The sequence below is a fragment of the Lissotriton vulgaris genome, chromosome 10 (assembly GCF_964263255.1).
Source record: "Lissotriton vulgaris chromosome 10, aLisVul1.2, whole genome shotgun sequence".
Classification (NCBI taxonomy): domain Eukaryota; kingdom Metazoa; phylum Chordata; class Amphibia; order Caudata; family Salamandridae; genus Lissotriton; species Lissotriton vulgaris.
Window position 1 is genome coordinate 1104649112 of NC_141698.1, and position 17747 is coordinate 1104666858.

Here is a 17747-nt window from a genome sequence, read left to right on the forward strand (position 1 = left end):
ACGTCGTGCAAACCGAGCGTATAGCAACTGAGCTTTGTGCGCATTAAGTCAAAACGAGTACACTGTTTGGTTACTGGAAAGTAGTTCTTTGGGAGCAAGGTTTATGAAACTGTTGGTGGGGTCCATCACCAGTCCCTTTCAGACAAAATCCCCAACATAATAAACAAGTTCACCGCCTGCATGACTGCAGTCGCTAACTGGATGAAAGCCAACTGTCTTAAGCTGAACACCGTCATGACCGAAGCAGTGATCTATTGTAAGAACACCTCACCATGGGACTTCAAAGGGTGGCCAGCCTAACTTGGACCAGGATCCACACCAGCAACCGCAGAATAATTATCAACCGCAAACTGGACATGTCCGCAAAACCGGAACAGGCTCCCACTCCACATTGTGCCTACTCCTCTCTCTTTTTGAATTTTGCAAGAAGCTGAGGACCTGGCTCTTAACCAATCTACTATTGGCAGGCCTAGGCACACACCCCTTCCAATTCGCCAGGATACCTTTACGGGTGATGGTGCTCTTTACAAATATACACGTAACCTACTCCTGCATATCCATTGAGATGGACCAGCCCAACGGGCTGAGGTGCTGTGGAAATGATCTGAGCAGGACTGCTCCCCAGAGCAGGGGACCAGGGAGAAGTGGCTCGTTCATTACTTTGGCGTAGCACTGACCATCCCAATCCGTTCTCCTTTGAGTCCAGATAGAAAAGAACAAGCCCAGTATTTGTGAGACCTATTAGCGTTGACAATGTGCAATAAGATTCCTTTGTCATAGGAACGGATGTCTTAATCTTATCAAACTCTTTATGGGAATGAGTTGGTTTTTCAGGCATCCCCAAGGTACAAGCTGGATATACATTTTGTGTATATACATATTTATAGTATACATAGGGCATGCATTCTAAAGGAGTTTGTACTCTTATAGTATATGATTTGCAAAAACCCAGGCTTTGCGAACAGAACAGTTATAAAATGCATATTGCGCTGCATGTGTCTGTGAGGCACAGTGTACACCTTCACTTAGATCCTAGAGGACTTTTCTGGCGTATCAGAGGAGGCCGCGTCCTGCACTTCGGACATACCTCCCAGAGAGTTCTGATGTTCATTCGTTAGGTACGGCAGTTCAGGATAAAAAAGCAATGTGTTAGAAGGAAACTCACCCTGCTTCCGTTGTTTGGACTAGGACATACACTTGACATAAATTTGGAAGGGCTCATTGTTAATATGAGCCCAGATAAGTTTTCACAAATCCCCTCCGTTTAGCTTTGATCCCAGCTCCCTCTAGTTTGGTCTCACTTTGAGGGAAGAGGCCTTGGATCCAAACAGGTCATGTTTTTCAGAACTCCTGAATGAGCCTCTTACTGTGTTACATTGCTCTCTTTTGATAAGGTGACAGTTACCACCCATTGTTTATTGTGGCATCACATAATCTGTAACATTATCACTAACATGGAAAATGCAAAGAAACTGGTAGCACCAGTCAGAAGGCAGGAACTGGGAAAGAGTTGGATGGGCCATTAAAGATTGAGGTACTTCCTCACCGTATAAATACAGATGTGGGGGGTGTTCTGCATTTACTGGGTGCTGTAAAGATCTGCTTTATAGAGATTTCATTTTCAGAATAAGGAGGCGCTTGCTGAATCTGTGTTCACTGCACACAATTGCACATGAATCATAGTTTTCTTATTTTCCCAGGAAACATTTGGCAACTGTCTCGCACTGAAATTTGTCAGAGTAAAATATTAGCGGGTGCAATGTGTACCACAAAACGACGAATTTTCATTCATGCACAAACAAGAGTTTGATCAGTGATGAACTGACCCAATCTGTATCAGCCTTGGAAGGTAAGCACTGGATCATGGTGCTAGCACTTCCACAGAGCAGCATTATGGCAGCTGTACGATTAGAACTAGGTGTCTTATTGACAATAGAGGCTGAACCGGTGTTAAGAACTTTTGTGTAATGCTGAGCGAATTCTTTGAGCTTGCAATTTCTTGTGGATTCTTCTGCTTGCAGATTCCTCAACTCTGGATTTTTCTCCAGGTGCCAAACAATCAGGAAACACGAAATGGCCCTCCGGCATCTATAGGTGATGCCGTCATTCCGGTATCTAGCCCGGATTTGAGATAATGGAGCTGTATAAAGCCAACTTGGTGCACTGACGTCAGTCACTTTTTTTTCCACACCCTTGGACGTGGATCTGGAGTTCCTGTCCTTGGGAAGATTATTTCCATGTTATTGCTAGTTGCAGTGTTTTCAGGGATGTCTAATCTGAAAATCTCCAAGTTTAAACGTTCTCAATCTTGTCAGAACAAGATGTCTCTCTCGGACTCCCATGACTTCTGTTTCTGGTGCAGGTGGGCCCAAGCACAGCTCCATGTAGTGTCCAAAATGTGGCTTCATGCTGGCTCAGGCCATCGAGGAGCCAGAGGCTATCTCTTCATGGCATTAACTTTGGATGTACATCTACTGCTTGTGAGCGTTCACCCATTCAGAGTTTTAAGAAGTTCAGTATAACTTGCATGCAGCTCTCTAGCGATCAGAGATCAGAATATGTGGTGTACATGAGACTAAAGATGTCTTGCTCAGCTGAAACTGACTGTTTACATATGGAAAGATCTTTGATCAAGTTCTGTGCTATTAAATCTTAAACTTTTGAGTTATTTACATTTTGCTTCTGTACCCCTGCACACATCTGCTTCCTCTCCAGATGGGATGAAAGTTGTCATTGAAAAAGTATCAACAAAGATGAGGTGAAAGTATGCCTAAGCATGGTGAACAGAGCACGAAAGAGCATTTAGGAGTAGATTGAAGTGTAGACCTGCCCAAACAGCAGCAGTTGAGAATAGAATTGCAGACTAGGTGTAACTGGTAACCTGGCTCATCTGTCTTAATTTTCTCTGGATAACGTATCTGTGCCCAGTCTTGATGAGACTCTCGGACAGCAGCTAAAGCAATGATGTGTTTTCATTTGACGCTTAACATACACCAGAAGGTGGTGGAGACATTTTTACAAATAATTTTTGCTCGGAATGAATTTGTTCTTTTATTCTTTTATTTGGTAGATCAATTATTTAAATATTGATGCTATCTTTTGCATTGTTGGCAGATTGTGTGCTTAGCTTTTGGTCTCATAAACTAGAATGATCGTTAAGGTCTATGAAGAATGTTTGCTAGCTTATCCTGCTGGAAGGGTTGTGGTTGACATCGTGTTGGGACAGTGGGATTGATCCAGTACAATTGTAGCCCTACTTATGGAGCCTTGCAAAGTCAGTAACTGCAGAGCAGCGGCTGGCGCTTCCCCCATTTGAGGGGACCGAGCAGCCCATTCCTAAAATCAAACCGTTGTAAGTTTTATTTGTGTCCAAGAAAACATTGTAACATCAGAAGCCCCAGTACATTGTGTATTCTTTTCCAATATGTCTCCCATACTATTGGGACCATTTAGTAAAAGTAAGAAGTCTTGGGGAGAATTGTACAAGGACTTTCAGCACAGGGCCGTTTGGTTGGACTGTCTGGTGTTCTACTGGTTATCCCTCAGCCAAGTAAACCCATTCCATCCCCCAAATCAAACCGGACTCCCTTAAATGGATGTACGGATATCCTTTCCAATGCAATGCGATTGCAGCGTTTCTCATTTTCTTTTTTAAATTAAATGTTTACCGATTGGATTCATTTTCAAGCATTCTATTCATGAGACTATTTAGTTTGCTGGGACTCCCTTTTTTTTTTTTTTAAACAAGTCTTTATTGATATATTTTTTCAACCCTCAATTTTGCATAAAATCCCAAAAAGAAAAGCAAATAGACTTTGCCCCCCCTCCCTCCCAGGCATGAATTGTATACAGGTTTGTACACGGTTAATGATATGACATTTTGTAACAATATTTTGACACTCATAATATACATTTCCTATATAAACTCACAAGATTTGACATAGGAAAATTATTCCGCCAGGTTCTGTATCCAGCATGTCAATGGATCCCAGATTTCCAGCCCCGTCCTTTCTCCTTCTACCCTTCTTCCGATATCAACCATTTCTAGATTATATGTGGCCAAGAGTCTCGCCCGCCATTGTTGAAAAGCAGGAGGATTGGGGTCTAGCCAAGCAGTGGCCAGGCATATTCTAAAGACTGCTGTGGCAATAAAAATAAGCCCTTGCATTCCTATGGGACGAGTATCTCTGTCTAGTCCAAGTATTAATTCTGCCGTCGTGATTTCGATTCTTGAATTAAAGATTTCAGACAGAAAAGTGGATATTTCCCTACGAATTGTAGCACATGTGGCAAATATGTGTACGATGTCTGCCTCATACTGCTTGCAGCTTGGGCATTCCGTGCCTCTACCCGTCCCCCACTTGGCAATCTTATTCGGGGTATAATATAGCTGGAAGTATGTTTTATAATATTGGGCTTGCAGGTTAGCCGACATTAACCATGATTGGGATGCCTCGAATGATTTCTCACAAGTCCCTTCTGCCACATCCAGTTCATCATGCCATTTTGCTGCAAATTTTTTCATGTCGTCTGATAGTGCGGACGTCAGGTTATCGTAATAAACTCCTATCTTAACAGTCGTATTAATGCGTATTACTTCAATTATCTGAATTTTTCTAAACTTAGATGGGCCTCCCCCTTTTTAGGTTTCGCCTGGCGAACAGCTGCGCAGCAGCGTTTCGCGCAGGCAAAATCTTTTGTTAGTGCAGTTGTTGGCTTTGCACCGCCTCTCTGTTCCATTGGCTAGCTCCATAAATGGAGTCTAGCCATTGGAAGAGAGAGGCGTCCGTCATTGTGTGAGGCGATTCGTGGGCGTTCCGGCGATTCTTTTTTTTTTTTTCTCCCCCTCTCCGCCCCTTGTAGAACGTCATTGCGGCAGTGGGCGGATGTTTTTTTTTTTTTTTTGGGGACGCCATGTTTTGTTCATTTCATAGTGGCTTTTGCAGGGGTGGGCTCCGCGATTTCACTTTCCAAGAGTTGCTAGCAGGTAAGCGCATATTTTACTACTTTTTAATCCTGTTCCCGCCCCCCCTCCCGCTGTCCGTGTGCCCGTCCCCCCTCCCGCTGTCCGTGTGCCCGTCCCCCCTCCTTCTGTCCGTGTGCCCGTCCCCCCTCCTTCTGTCCGTGTGCCCGTCCCCCCTCCTGCTGTCCGTGTGCCCGTCCCCCCTCCTGCTGTCCGTGTGCCCATCCCCCCTCCTTCTGTCCGTGTGCCCATCCCCCCTCCTTCTGTCCGTGTGCCCATCCCCCCTCCTGCTGTCCGTGTGCCCATCCCCCCCTCCTGCTGTCCGTGTGCCCATCCCCCCTCCTGCTGTCCGTGTGCCCATCCCCCCTCCTGCTGTCCGTGTGCCCGTCCCCCCCTCCCACTGTCCGTGTGCCCGTCCCCCCCTCCCGCTGTCCGTGTGCCCGTCCCCCCCTCCCGCTGTCCGTGTGCCCGTCCCCCCTTTCCCGCTGTCCGTGTGCCCGTCCCCCCCTCCCGCTGTCCGTGTGCCCGTCCCCCCTTTCCCGCTGTCCGTGTGCCCGTCCCCCCTCCCGCTGTCCGTGTGCCCGTCCCCCCTCCCGCTGTCCATGTGCCCGTCCCCCCTCCCACTGTCCGTGTGCCCGTCCCCCCCTCCCGCTGTCCGTGCGCCCGTCCCCCCCTCCCGCTGTTCGTGTGCCTGTCCCCCCTCCTGCTGTCCGTGTGCCCGTCCCCCCTCCTGCTGTCCGTGTGCCCGTCCCCCCTCCTGCTGTCCGTGTGCCCGTCCCCCCTCCTGCTGTCCGTGTGCCCGTCCCCCCTCCTGCTGTCCGTGTGCCCGTCCCCCCTCCTGCTGTCCGTGTGCCCGTCCCCCCTCCTGCTGTCCGTGTGCCCGTCCCCCCTCCTGCTGTCCGTGTGCCCGTCCCCCCCCCTGCTGTCCGTGTGCCCGTCCCCCCCTCCCACTGTCCGTGTGCCCGTCCCCCCCTCCCGCTGTCCGTGTGCCCGTCCCCCCCTCCCGCTGTCCGTGTGCCCGTCCCCCCCCTCCCGCTGCCCGTGTGCCCGTCCCCCCTCCCGCTGTCCGTGTGCCCGTCCCCCCCTCCTGCTGTCTGTGCGCCCGTCCCCCCCTCCCGCTGTCTGTGCGCCCGTCCCCCCCTCCCGCTGTCCGTGCGCCCGTCCCCCCTCCCGCTGTCCGTGTGCCCGTCCCCCCCTCCCGCTGTCCGTGCGCCCTTCCCCCCCTCCCGCTGTCCGTGCGCCCTTCCCCCCCCTCCCGCTGTCCGTGCGCCCGTCCCCCCTCCCGCTGTTGGTGTGCCTGTCCCCCCTCCCGCTGTTAGTGTGCCTGTCCCCCCTCCCGCTGTTGGTGTGCCTGTCCCCCCTCCCGCTGTCCGTATGCCCGTCCCCCCCTCCCGCTGTCCGTATGCCCGTCCCCCCCTCCCGCTGTCCGTATGCCCGTCCCCCCCTCCCGCTGTCCGTGTGCCCGTCCCCCCTCCCGCTGTCCGTGTGCCCGTCCCCCCTCCCGCTGTCCGTGTGCCCGTCCCCCCTCCCGCTGTCCGTGTGCCCGTCCCCCCTCCCGCTGTCCGTGTGCCCGTCCCCCCTCCCGCTGTCCGTGTGCCCGTCCCCCCTCCCGCTGTCCGTGTGCCCGTCCCCCCTCCCGCTGTCCGTGTGCCCGTCCCCCCTCCCGCTGTCCGTGTGCCCGTCCCCCCTCCCGCTGTCCGTGTGCCCGTCCCCCCCTCCCGCTGTCCGTGTGCCCGTCCCCCCCTCCCGCTGTTCGTGTGCCCGTCCCCCCCTCCCGCTGTCCGTGTGCCCGTCCCCCCCTCCCGCTGTCCGTGTGCCCGTCCCCCCCTCCCGCTGTCCGTGTGCCCGTCCCCCCCTCCCGCTGTCCGTGTGCCCGTCCCCCCCTCCCGCTGTCCGTGTGCCCGTCCCCCCCTCCCGCTGTCCGTGTGCCCGTCCCCCCCTCCCGCTGTCCGTGTGCCCGTCCCCCCCTCCCGCTGTCTGTGTGCCCGTCCCCCCCTCCCGCTGTCCGTGAGCCCGTCCCCCCTCCCGCTGTCCGTGTCTAGTATAACCTGGTCTCTACTAATGCCCGGTCTCTGCTAATGCCCGTTCTCTGCTAATGCCCGTTCTCTGCTAATGCCCGGTCTCTGCTAATGCCCGGTCTCTGCTAATGCCCGGTCTCTGCTAATGCCCGGTCTCTGCTAATGCCCGGTCTCTGCTAATGCCCGGTCTCTGCTAATGCCCGGTCTCTGCTAATGCCCGGTCTCTGCTAATGCCCGGTCTCTGCTAATGCCCGGTCTCTGCTAATGCCCGGTCTCTGCTAATGCCCGGTCTCTGCTAATGGCCGGTCTCTGCTAATGGCCGGTCTCTGCTAATGGCCGGTCTCTGCTAATGGCCGGTCTCTGCTAATGGCCGGTCTCTGCTAATGGCCGGTCTCTGCTAATGGCCGGTCTCTGCTAATGGCCGGTCTCTGCTAATGGCCGGTCTCTGCTAATGGCCGGTCTCTGCTAATGGCCGGTCTCTGCTAATGGCCGGTCTCTGCTAATGGCCGGTCTCTGCTAATGGCCGGTCTCTGCTAATGGCCGGTCTCTGCTAATGGCCGGTCTCTGCTAATGGCCGGTCTCTGCTAATGGCCGGTCTCTGCTAATGGCCGGTCTCTGCTAATGGCCGGTCTCTGCTAATGGCCGGTCTCTGCTAATGGCCGGTCTCTGCTAATGGCCGGTCTCTGCTAATGGCCGGTCTCTGCTAATGGCCGGTCTCTGCTAATGGCCGGTCTCTGCTAATGGCCGGTCTCTGCTAATGGCCGGTCTCTGCTAATGGCCGGTCTCTAGTAGGATTAAGTTCTTCTTTAGGTTAGATCTCTGGTTAGGCTCGGTCAAGTCTCTAGTAAGTTCCAGTCTCAATTAACGCCCAGTCTCTAGTAAGGCCAGGTGTCTTTCACATGCTTTTTTGCCCCTCTATTCTGGCGTGATATTGAATTCCTTCTCTGCCCCCGGTGGATTCCTGCTGGGCTGTGCCTGCTGTTCAGCACTGGTTATGTGTATCGCGTGATAACGTGTGGTGTGGTGTGGTGTGGCTGGCTCGCAGGGAGTGCCTGATTGCGTCACTCTCCACAGACAGTGATCCGCAGATTACACTGTATGTGGGAGGAAGTAAATACCTGTGATAAAAATAGAGAGGCATTGATTGAAGATAGCGAGCACCGAGCGCGAGGATTACTGGATGAGTCCACGGTAACGGGGGTGGCTTGATTCCGCTTCTGCGCTCCCACTTTGGAAAGCTTTTGTACTGTCACTTTAATGTACAGTACCATTGCAATCTAATGGGGTGACCCAGTGAACCTCACAACCATTTAGTACAATAAGCCCTGTCGGTAGACAGAACTTTTATGTTTATTGTACTAATTAAATAAAATATGCGTAAGAGTCATGAATTAAAACTACCACTCCCATAATGCATTAGGCGCGTTGAACTTGGGTCCACGATTGCATCTCCGACCCTCGGTGTCACGTGGCAAAGCTACACCCCTGTCCCTGCCCCCATAGGCCCTGCCTTCAGTTCCCAGGCTTGCCTAGTTCAGTGGATTTTCAATGAGCTCATGCGCCCTACCCAGGTGTTGGTGCCAGGCTGCGAAGAATCTGATATGCCCCCGTGTTGGCATGCACCTACTTAACACACGCTGGCTCGAAGCATCACAAGATTTTCATGGAAAATGAAAGCAGGGCTCTGAGATGGGATGACTAGAGCTAGACGTCAGACTTTAGTTACCTGGCGGGCTGATGCCGCTCTTTTTTAAAATTTAATTTTTTTATTTAATGCGATTTTCTATAGCGCGAACATTACTCGAATGTGTCGGAGCGCTTTACAAAAAAACCAGTTGCGATACATAAGGTCTTAAGACCATACAAGTACAGCTGGGGCAATAAATGCAGCTTTCTAGCAGGAAATCGAGAGTCTGAAATATGTATTTTAAATATGTTGCCCGTTCATGTGCCGCACTCCTGTCGGCTCAATGGCGGACCGACCGAAAATGGTAAATTGCAGACTTTTTAAAAAGCCTGACACCCTTGAGAGGCTGGCAGAAATGGAACCAGGTCAGTCACTTTTTATGACCGACACATGGGTACATTTGGCAACTTTTCAGCAGGCCACTGTCGCCATAAGGTCGGAAGGGCTGGGGCAGAGTCAATCACTGGCTTTTCTGCCGAAAAGAGATTGCCTTTGTGAAGCTCTTGGGCAAATCCAAGTCAGGATAAGTGTTTAGAAGTATATTAAATTCATACTTGTTCTTTCATCACTAACTAGCATGGATCATGACCATGATAACACATATGTATTAGCTGGCTGGCTGCTTCTGTCTCACAGTAGCACATGTCAGCACTGCCACACCCCATCGCTCCAGAAGGCGTCACACATTGTCAATAACACCAGCCTTTCAGTCTCCCTAGGGTGCCCTCAGCAGCACGGATTACACTGGCTGGTTCAACAGCTCTCTGAAATAGTCGCGCCAAAGAACCGAATCATAGAATCAGCCTGGAGACCATTGCCATCGACCTTGCACAATACAAAAACACCACCAACAAGCATTGGCAAAGCACCACACTGATTTAAAAAAAAAAAATTGGGGGCATTTTTAATCAAGAATCCTTTACATATGGGACCGGATAGAGTACTAATCATTTTATTATATGAAATTTATTATACGAAATTTATAACGCGCTCAGTTTACCCGGGGGCATCCCGGCGCGAAACAGACCAAAAGGAGAGGCTCAATCTAATCACTACTGTGGGTGAACGAACACAACTCAATGTATTGACATGAATTAAAGTTTGGTAGCAGTTCACACTGCTCCTATGGAGGGTATAGTGGGGTATCAATTAAAAGGAAATAAGGAAAGGATAGGACCTTAATCACTTTGTCTTGTGAAGGAGTAGCCAATGTATTCATCATAAACTAGAACAAAAAGTCAATAACATCAAGAACTGCCTGGCTGGCGCTGCCCAAATCAGCTAATTGGAACTGTGGAGACATGAGTGGCAGGAGCAGGTCACAGCATGGTGGTTGTAAACTAACGGATGCTCCAGGGGGAACAAGACAGCGGGAAGAACCTCTACGTATTCCCGCCCAGGGGGACGCCGGGCCTTCTTTGGTGTCTGTAAACAGTGTGTGTGGGTCTGTGTGTGTGTGGGTCTGTGTGTGTGTGGGTCTGTGTGTGTGTGGGTCTGTGTGTGTGTGGGTCTGTGTGTGTGTGGGTCTGTGTGTGTGTGGGTCTGTGTGTGTGTGTGGGTCTGTGTGTGTGTGTGGGTCTGTGTGTGTGTGTGTGTGGGTCTGTGTGTGTGTGTGTGGGTCTGTGTGTGGGTCTGTGTGTGTGTGTGTGTGGGTCTGTGTGTGTGTGTGGGTCTGTGTGTGTGTGTGGGTCTGTGTGTGTGTGTGGGTCTGTGTGTGTGTGTGGGTCTGTGTGTGTGTGTGTGTGTGGGTCTGTGTGTGTGTGTGGGTCTGTGTGTGTGTGGGGGTCTGTGTGTGTGTGGGTCTGTGTGGGTGTGGGTCTGTGTGGGTGTGGGTCTGTGTGGGTGTGGGTCTGTGTGGGTGTGGGTCTGTGTGGGTGGGTGTGGGTCTGTGTGGGTGTGTGGGTGTGGGTCTCTGTGGGTGTGTGGGTCTGGGTGTGTGTGTGTGTGTGTGTGGGTCTGGGTGTGTGTGTGTGTGTGTGTGGGTCTGGGTGTGTGTGTGTGTGTGTGTGGGTCTGGGTGTGTGTGTGTGTGGGTCTGGGTGTGTGTGTGTGGGTCTGGGTGTGTGTGTGGGTCTGGGTGTGTGTGTGGGTCTGGGTGTGTGTGTGGGTCTGGGTGTGTGTGTGGGTCTGGGTGTGTGTGGGTCTGGGTGTGTGGGTCTGGGTGTGTGGGTCTGGGTGTGTGTGTGTGTGTGGGTCTGGGTGTGTGTGGGTCTGGGTGTGTGTGTGTGTGGGTCTGGGTCTGGGTGTGTGTGTGTGTGTGTGTGTGGGTCTGGGTGTGTGTGTGTGTGTGTGTGGGTCTGGGTGTGTGTGTGTGGGTCTAGGTGTGGGTGTGTGTGTGGGTCTGGGTGTGTGTGTGTGGGTGTGGGTGTGGGTGTGGGTGTGGGTGTGTGTGTGGGTCTGGGTGTGGGTCTGGGTGTGGGTCTGGGTGTGGGTCTGGGTGTGGGTCTGGGTGTGGGTCTGGGTGTGGGTCTGGGTGTGGGTGTGTGTGTGGGTCTGGGTGTGGGTCTGGGTGTGGGTCTGGGTGTGGGTCTGGGTGTGGGTCTGGGTGTGGGTCTGGGTGTGTGTGTGTGTATGGGTCTGGGTGTGGGTCTGTGTGGGTCTGGGTGTGTGGGTGTGGGTCTGGGTGTGGGTCTGGGTGTGGGTCTGGGTGTGGGTCTGGGTGTGGGTCTGGGTGTGGGTCTGGGTGTGGGTCTGGGTGTGGGTCTGGGTGTGGGTGTGGGTCTGGGTGTGGGTCTGGGTGTGGGTCTGGGTGTGGGTCTGGGTGTGGGTCTGGGTGTGGGTGTGTGTGTGGGTCTGGGTGTGTGGGTCTGTGTGTGGGTCTGTGTGTGGGTCTGTGTGTGGGTGTGTGGGGCTGTGTGTGTGTGGGTCTGGCTCTGTGTGTGTGGGGGGGTCTGTGTGTGGGTCTGTCTGTGTGTGGGGGGGGGGGGTCTGTGTGTGGGTCTGTGTGTTTTTGTGTGGCATTTGCCAGAGATTAAACTATTGGCATTGTAAATGACAATGCCATTTATTTATCTGTTTTCAAAACCAACACATAAGTACAAATTTTGTCATTTACAATGCCAATAGCTCAAACTTTTCAAAAGGCGAAACCATTGCATTGTAAATGCTTGTTTCATTAAGAAGTCTCTAATTTGTAGGAGCTTAAAGAAATCTCTTTGGTTTAGCCCAAATTCCATTTTTAGTTCCTCAAATGACTTAAATCCTGTATTGGAGTGAAAATTGCCACACCGGATAATCTCTACTCTTTGCCACCTTTTCATGCAAGCATCCCTGAACGTTTCTGGGAGGTTGATATTCCCCACTAAAGTTGTATAATAGGAGAATCTCCAGATGCCCAAGAGTTTTCAAACATTGTTCCACGCCGAATATACACCCCTAAGGGTTTTAAATCGTACTTTTTTAAAGTAACAATTAGTTGTTAGTCGCCAAAGATGTTCATTAACTTCGTTGCCTAAGATTAGTTCCTGTGGTGTTGGGATCGCCCCCTCTTGCTCTGTTGTCTTTATTGGGGTAAGCAAAATATTGCTATAATTTAGTATTGTGGCCCACCAGTACACTTTGAGGTTGGGTAGTGCAAGGCCGCCTCTATTTTTTGGAAGTGTAATGTATTTAAGTGCTCTGCGTGGTTTTTTATAATTCCATATAAACCGAGAGAATAGGTCCTCTATGTCCTTAAATATTTGTGGGGAGAAATCTAAACATATAGTCCTAAAAAAGTATGAGAATTTAGGAAAGTATAACATTTTTATGGCCTTGCATCGTCCTACTAGGGTCAGGTGAAGATTGTCAATTCTACAGAGGTTTTTTTCCGTTCGCTTTATGAGTGGTTCCAAGTTAATTTTAACCAGGTTATCTAGGTCGGATGTTATATTCACTCTTAGGTACGTGGCATTTGCAACTATCCGGTTGTCTTGATGTGTCATCTTGCTGTTGGCAACTATCTGGGTTTTGCCCTGGTTAAGCTTGTATCCAGATAGCTCCCCAAATTGTCTGGCTTCCTCTTCCATAACTTTCACCGCTTCCCTGGGATCACCTGTGACTATCGCTATGTCGTCCGCATAGACTAAGGTCTTGGTATTACTGTTTATGGTTTTGATTGGTGGAATTGCCGGATTGGATTCTAGTTTAAGAATAAAAGGGTTAATAAAGATTGCAAATAATAAGGGTGAGCAGGGACACCCCTGTCCTGTCCCTCTGGTTACTTTTATGTTCCCAGACATCTCCCCATTTATCATAACCACCGCTTCCGGGTTTGTATATAACATACGGGTAGCTTTGATAAATCGGTCACCAATCCCACTCTTCCACATAGCCGTCCAAAGATACTGCCAGGAGACCCTATCGAAGGCCTTCTCGGCGTCTAATAGTACCTAAGTCATAGGGTCTCCTGCCACCTCCGATATGTCAATGAGTGTGATGACCCTCTGGACATGGTCAGTGGTGGATCGACCCGGAATGAAACCGTGTTGGCGTGGCAAGATAATTTTATGTATATGTTGCGCTAATCTGCTTGCCAATAGTTTCGAATAGATTTTGGAGTCGCAGTTTATTAGTATGATTGGGCAGTAAGATCCCAGATGTGCAGGGTCTTTGTTTTTTTGGGGGAATACTATAATTTTTGCCCTGGCCCATGAACCTGGTGGCTACCCCCCCCCCATAAAAATGTGTTAATGCGGTTATAATTCCCTTCAGTGATTTATGGAATTTAGCATAAAATTCAACTGGTATCCCATCCAGCCCGGCTGCTTTTCCGGTGGCTGAGCTATTAATTGATAACAGGATTTACCCCATTCCGGATTTATATCTAAACTTTCTTGATCTTCCTCCGATAGTCGAGGTATGCTATACTGTTCTATATACTCTTCGATTTTTATTTGATTTTTATTAGTTTCCTTGTATAGATCTTGATAGTTGGTTTGTTCTGTATTGCTCCCTTGATCTGTAGTTTCTTCATATGTTTTATTTTGGTTTTTTTTGTCTTGTTCTCTTTTTTTCCAGTTTTTTATTTGGAGTGTTGTCTTGTCCTGATTCATTCGTTTTCCATGTGTTCAGATCAGCGAAGTCTGATAGCTCTGGGGTTGATGGATCAAGTCTTTGAGCCTCACTTGTGTCACTTGCCTCACTAGATGTAGAAAGGCCGGTTTCGTATATATCCGAGTCTGATTCCTCAGAGATAACTTGGGTTTCAGATTGTAGTATTGTAGTTTTTGTTGGGGGAGAAGGATGATTGGATAATGGCATTTGGTTTGGAAGCTTAAGCATGTGCTCCTCTGTCTCTGGTATGACTTTTGTGTTACCCGCCATTTCTTTTCCCTGGGCGGGGTCTGATATTAGGATTCCTGGATCAGGAGCCGGTCTTGTCACCATTTTTGATTCAACTGTGGGCGCTACAGGGTCAGCAGGATTTGATCCGCTAGCTTCACAAAGTTGGGTCCCTTGGTCATCTGGCATATCCCTTTTGTTTTCAGCTTTAGCGGAGGTACTCATCCCTTCCTTGAGTAGAGAGCTAAAAATATTAGAGATCCTTGGTTGAGACTCTAATGATTTCCCGGCTGTTTTGGCGGCTGCTTTCAGGTTTTTAATTGCTTGTAGTCTTTTTGCTTTTTTAGCCATCAGTTCCAAATTGTCATTGCCTTCTGTATCCTTTCCCTTCTGCTTCCCTTTCTCCTTCTCCATGTCTTTCTCATTGTTTTTGTCTTTCTTGTCTTTATTTTTATCTTTATCTATGTCTTTGTCTCTTTCCCTTTCTTTGACTTGGTCTTTATTTTCTTTAGCTTTGGACACCCTTGTCTCAGGCTGTCTTTGTGCACCCTTTGTTTTCTAAGTGCTCTGTGTGCTCTCTAAGCTCTCTGCGCTCTGCATGCTCAGTATTTCTTGTGTGTCTTGTAGTTCAGGTATTTCTTGTGGGGTCTGTTGTAAGGTTTGTTCACTTGACTGAGCATCCCCTGGTCCCAAATACCCAGCCATTCTATGACCTTCTATCGCGTGTTGGTTTGCCGCTTTTATTGCCGCTAGGGTTTTTTGGAGTTTTTCTACTTGAATTTTTCGGGGCTCCCCCACGGGATCCTGATAGCCCTGAAAATTATACACATGCAGTTTGACCCTGTATCTTTTAAACACTCTTTGACCACTTCCCCAGGTTGTTGGAGCCTGGAGGCTCACATAGATTTTCACTGTAGCTGCTGCTCCTAGAAGATTCCTTGCAAGTGCTAGTGCTCCCAGCTTCCCTGCTTGCACGCTTCAATCCCCTTCCAGCCCCTAGCCTCAAGCTCCGCTTCTGATTCCTGGCCCAGATCCCTTATGGCTACCCCGCCTCTCCCCTGTGTTGCCCTTGACAACAGAGTAACGGAGTAGCGTGGGCCGGCCGTCAATGGGGCTGTGGAGGACGATGGATGATGGGAAGCCGACCGAGCGGCTGAGTGGCAGGTCGGGAGATCGGTGACAGAAAACTACGAGTGGAAAGCTGAGAGCGGCATGCAGTGAGACGGGTTAGTGAATGCGGGTACTGATACGGGGTGCGGATTTGAAGAGTTGTTTAGTTATTTCTTTGGTCGCTGGTTTGGCTCACCCGGCCCGCCCGTGACTTGTCAAGACAGTTAGTATCACCGCGTGAGGCCGTGAGTTAATGCTAACGTTTTGCGCAAGTGAGGTGAGAGTGCCCTGAGATCACGATTCTGTCCTTTTTCCTTGTCGCCAGACCCAAGCAGACCTCGCGCCCAAAGTACTGGACTACTGGTGACACCGATCAGTCCGATGGTCCGTAGATACTGGGCCTACTGAACCTACTCGATAAAAGGATGAGGCTGGGAAATTCAAGCAGGAGTGACAGAGACAAAGAGAGCACAGGCAGCGCAGGCAATCTGTAGTGGGGTTGATTTGAGTTATAGCACCGGTTGTTAAAATGATAGTTCACAGTTAACAGTTGACCGTTGCTGTCAATGTCTGCAGTTACTCGCAGTTACTCGCTACAACTCCTTAGCTACACATTACATGCATTATAGGCATTCATGGTATTGTAAGCATAAACAGGTCGATAGTCATAGATAGTCATAGATATGCAATGGTTACAGCATTGACCACTTGGAATTGAGATTTTGTGATCCCAGCACAACCTCTAAAGCGCTCACTATCACTACCACTTGATGATTAGATGGCCCTGCACAAGAAACGGCCTCGGCATCGGCATCAGGCACTGAAGCTAGTTTACCGCTAGTATGCAGTCCCTTAGACCACCGTGCCACCACAGATCGCTAAGGCAGCCTTTGAATAGCCTTGAATAGCATTGGATAGCTTTAGTGACCTTGAGCAGTATTAGAAGACGGCTTCCGTAAAAGTTTTTGTAAATTTCTCTGTGCACCTAATCGCGCGTCTCACCCTTCTCGTCGCTGTTCACTTGGCTCAATCGGCTGCTAATTGCCACTTATTCCATCTTTCATTCCTCTTTCCATTCCACCTTCATCTCTCCATTACCACCCATTACCATCTGGACAGGGCAGGGTATATGCTTAGCACACTAGCCGGGACTCACAGAGCGACGCTTAGTGACTGATCACACCGACGCCATCTTGCCTCTAGTGATTGCTGTGACTACCACATGTGCTGAAAGTGCTATTGAGTGCTTTGTATTGCTGCTAACTTATTGAAAACAAAACCTTTCCACTGGCTTCAGTTGTGATTGTGCTGTGTTTACAAAACGAATGCTGCACATGTATTCTTGAAGGAGCTTGAAACACGCAATTATTAATCTATTTTTAATAAAACAATAGTCTGCACGCCTGTGAGTTTGTGTGCTGCGGTTACCATCAAGCTATAGTTACCATATTTTTTTTTAATTCAGTTCAGAACTGTAGATAACACAATAGTTAGTATGTCCTTAACATTCAATTTAAAATAATTCCCCTAAAATTCACAGTTTTTGAAATTACAGTATCTGAAAGACACGTTAGTGATAGATTCCTTACCTTATAATATCCCCAGGCGTCAGACTGGATCCGGAAATCTTTGCGTAGCAATACCCCTACGCGTCGGTAGGCGTCATCTGCGGCTCCGCGTCCGTCGTCGGCGTCGTTAGCGCCGGAATGACTTCGTCGGACTACTAAGACGCCGCCCATGCGCGCTGACGTCGGTTCTTCTTTTTTCCGTGCCAGCTAGCGCAGATCCAGAGAAGCTCTACCCCTAGTCATTTTTTGACTAATTTTTTTATCTTTTGATCATTCTTTTTCTTCAAGTCTGCGACTCTATCGGTGCCGGTAGGGATGCCCGGGTTCAAACCCTGTTCGAAGTGTGACAGACTGATGTCTGTTACGGACCCCCATCGCCGGTGCCTGAAGTGTCTAGGCCTCGACCACGACGACCGCACCTGCTCCGACTGCCGGGCCCTGACGTCTAAAGCTAGGCGGGAGCGGTCCCGCAAGCGACTCGAGCTCAGGCAGTCGGCCCGCGCCCACGGGAGGTTGAGGGACCGGTCGCGGGGTTGGAGTCGGAGTCATCGCAGCTCCGGGAGTGGCCATCGGTCGTCGGGATACAAGTCCTCAGGTAAGAGGCATGAGAGGTCGGAGCGACGTCATTGCTCCTCCGACCCACCCCGGCGCTCGCGCAGTGCGGCCGGGGGTTCGGGCGACACCGTCCACGCGGCTCCGCGGGAGTCGCAAGCGTCGCCGCCTGCCCCACACCTTCGGATCCCTGGGCACGGCACGCGCGACGCCAGAGGAGATCGAGCGGTACCTCATGGCCATGAAGTCCCTCCCTCCTCAGTCGGGTTCCGTGGCGCCTCCGGGCCCATCGGTCCCGGCTGGAGGCCCTAGCGGGTCGGGTGCTCCGGCGCCGACGCCGTCGGGTGCTTCGGCCCCGGCGCCGCCGGCGACTTCAGTCCCGGCGCCGCAGGACCTCACTGGATCCGCTTCCGGATCCGGGTCGTCGCCGGTCAACCTCACCGGCGCCTGCACCACGGGTGTCGCCCCCGGCGCCCTCTGTGGACGCCGTCCCCAATGTCCCCTCCGGTCCGACTCTGGCGCCGGAACGACGCCGCTGGGCGCCGCTTCCGACGGCCTTTGGAGATTTTTATTTCCACGAGGAGGCCC

At 50.7% G+C, this 17747-nt stretch overlaps 1 protein-coding gene across 4 annotated transcripts in view; it reads left to right on the forward strand.

The window, feature by feature from the left end:
- Nucleotides 1-17747, forward strand: part of ANKRD28 (ankyrin repeat domain 28) — a 730284-nt gene that overhangs the window by 357093 nt on the left and 355444 nt on the right. The gene's annotated exons all lie outside the window — the stretch shown is intronic.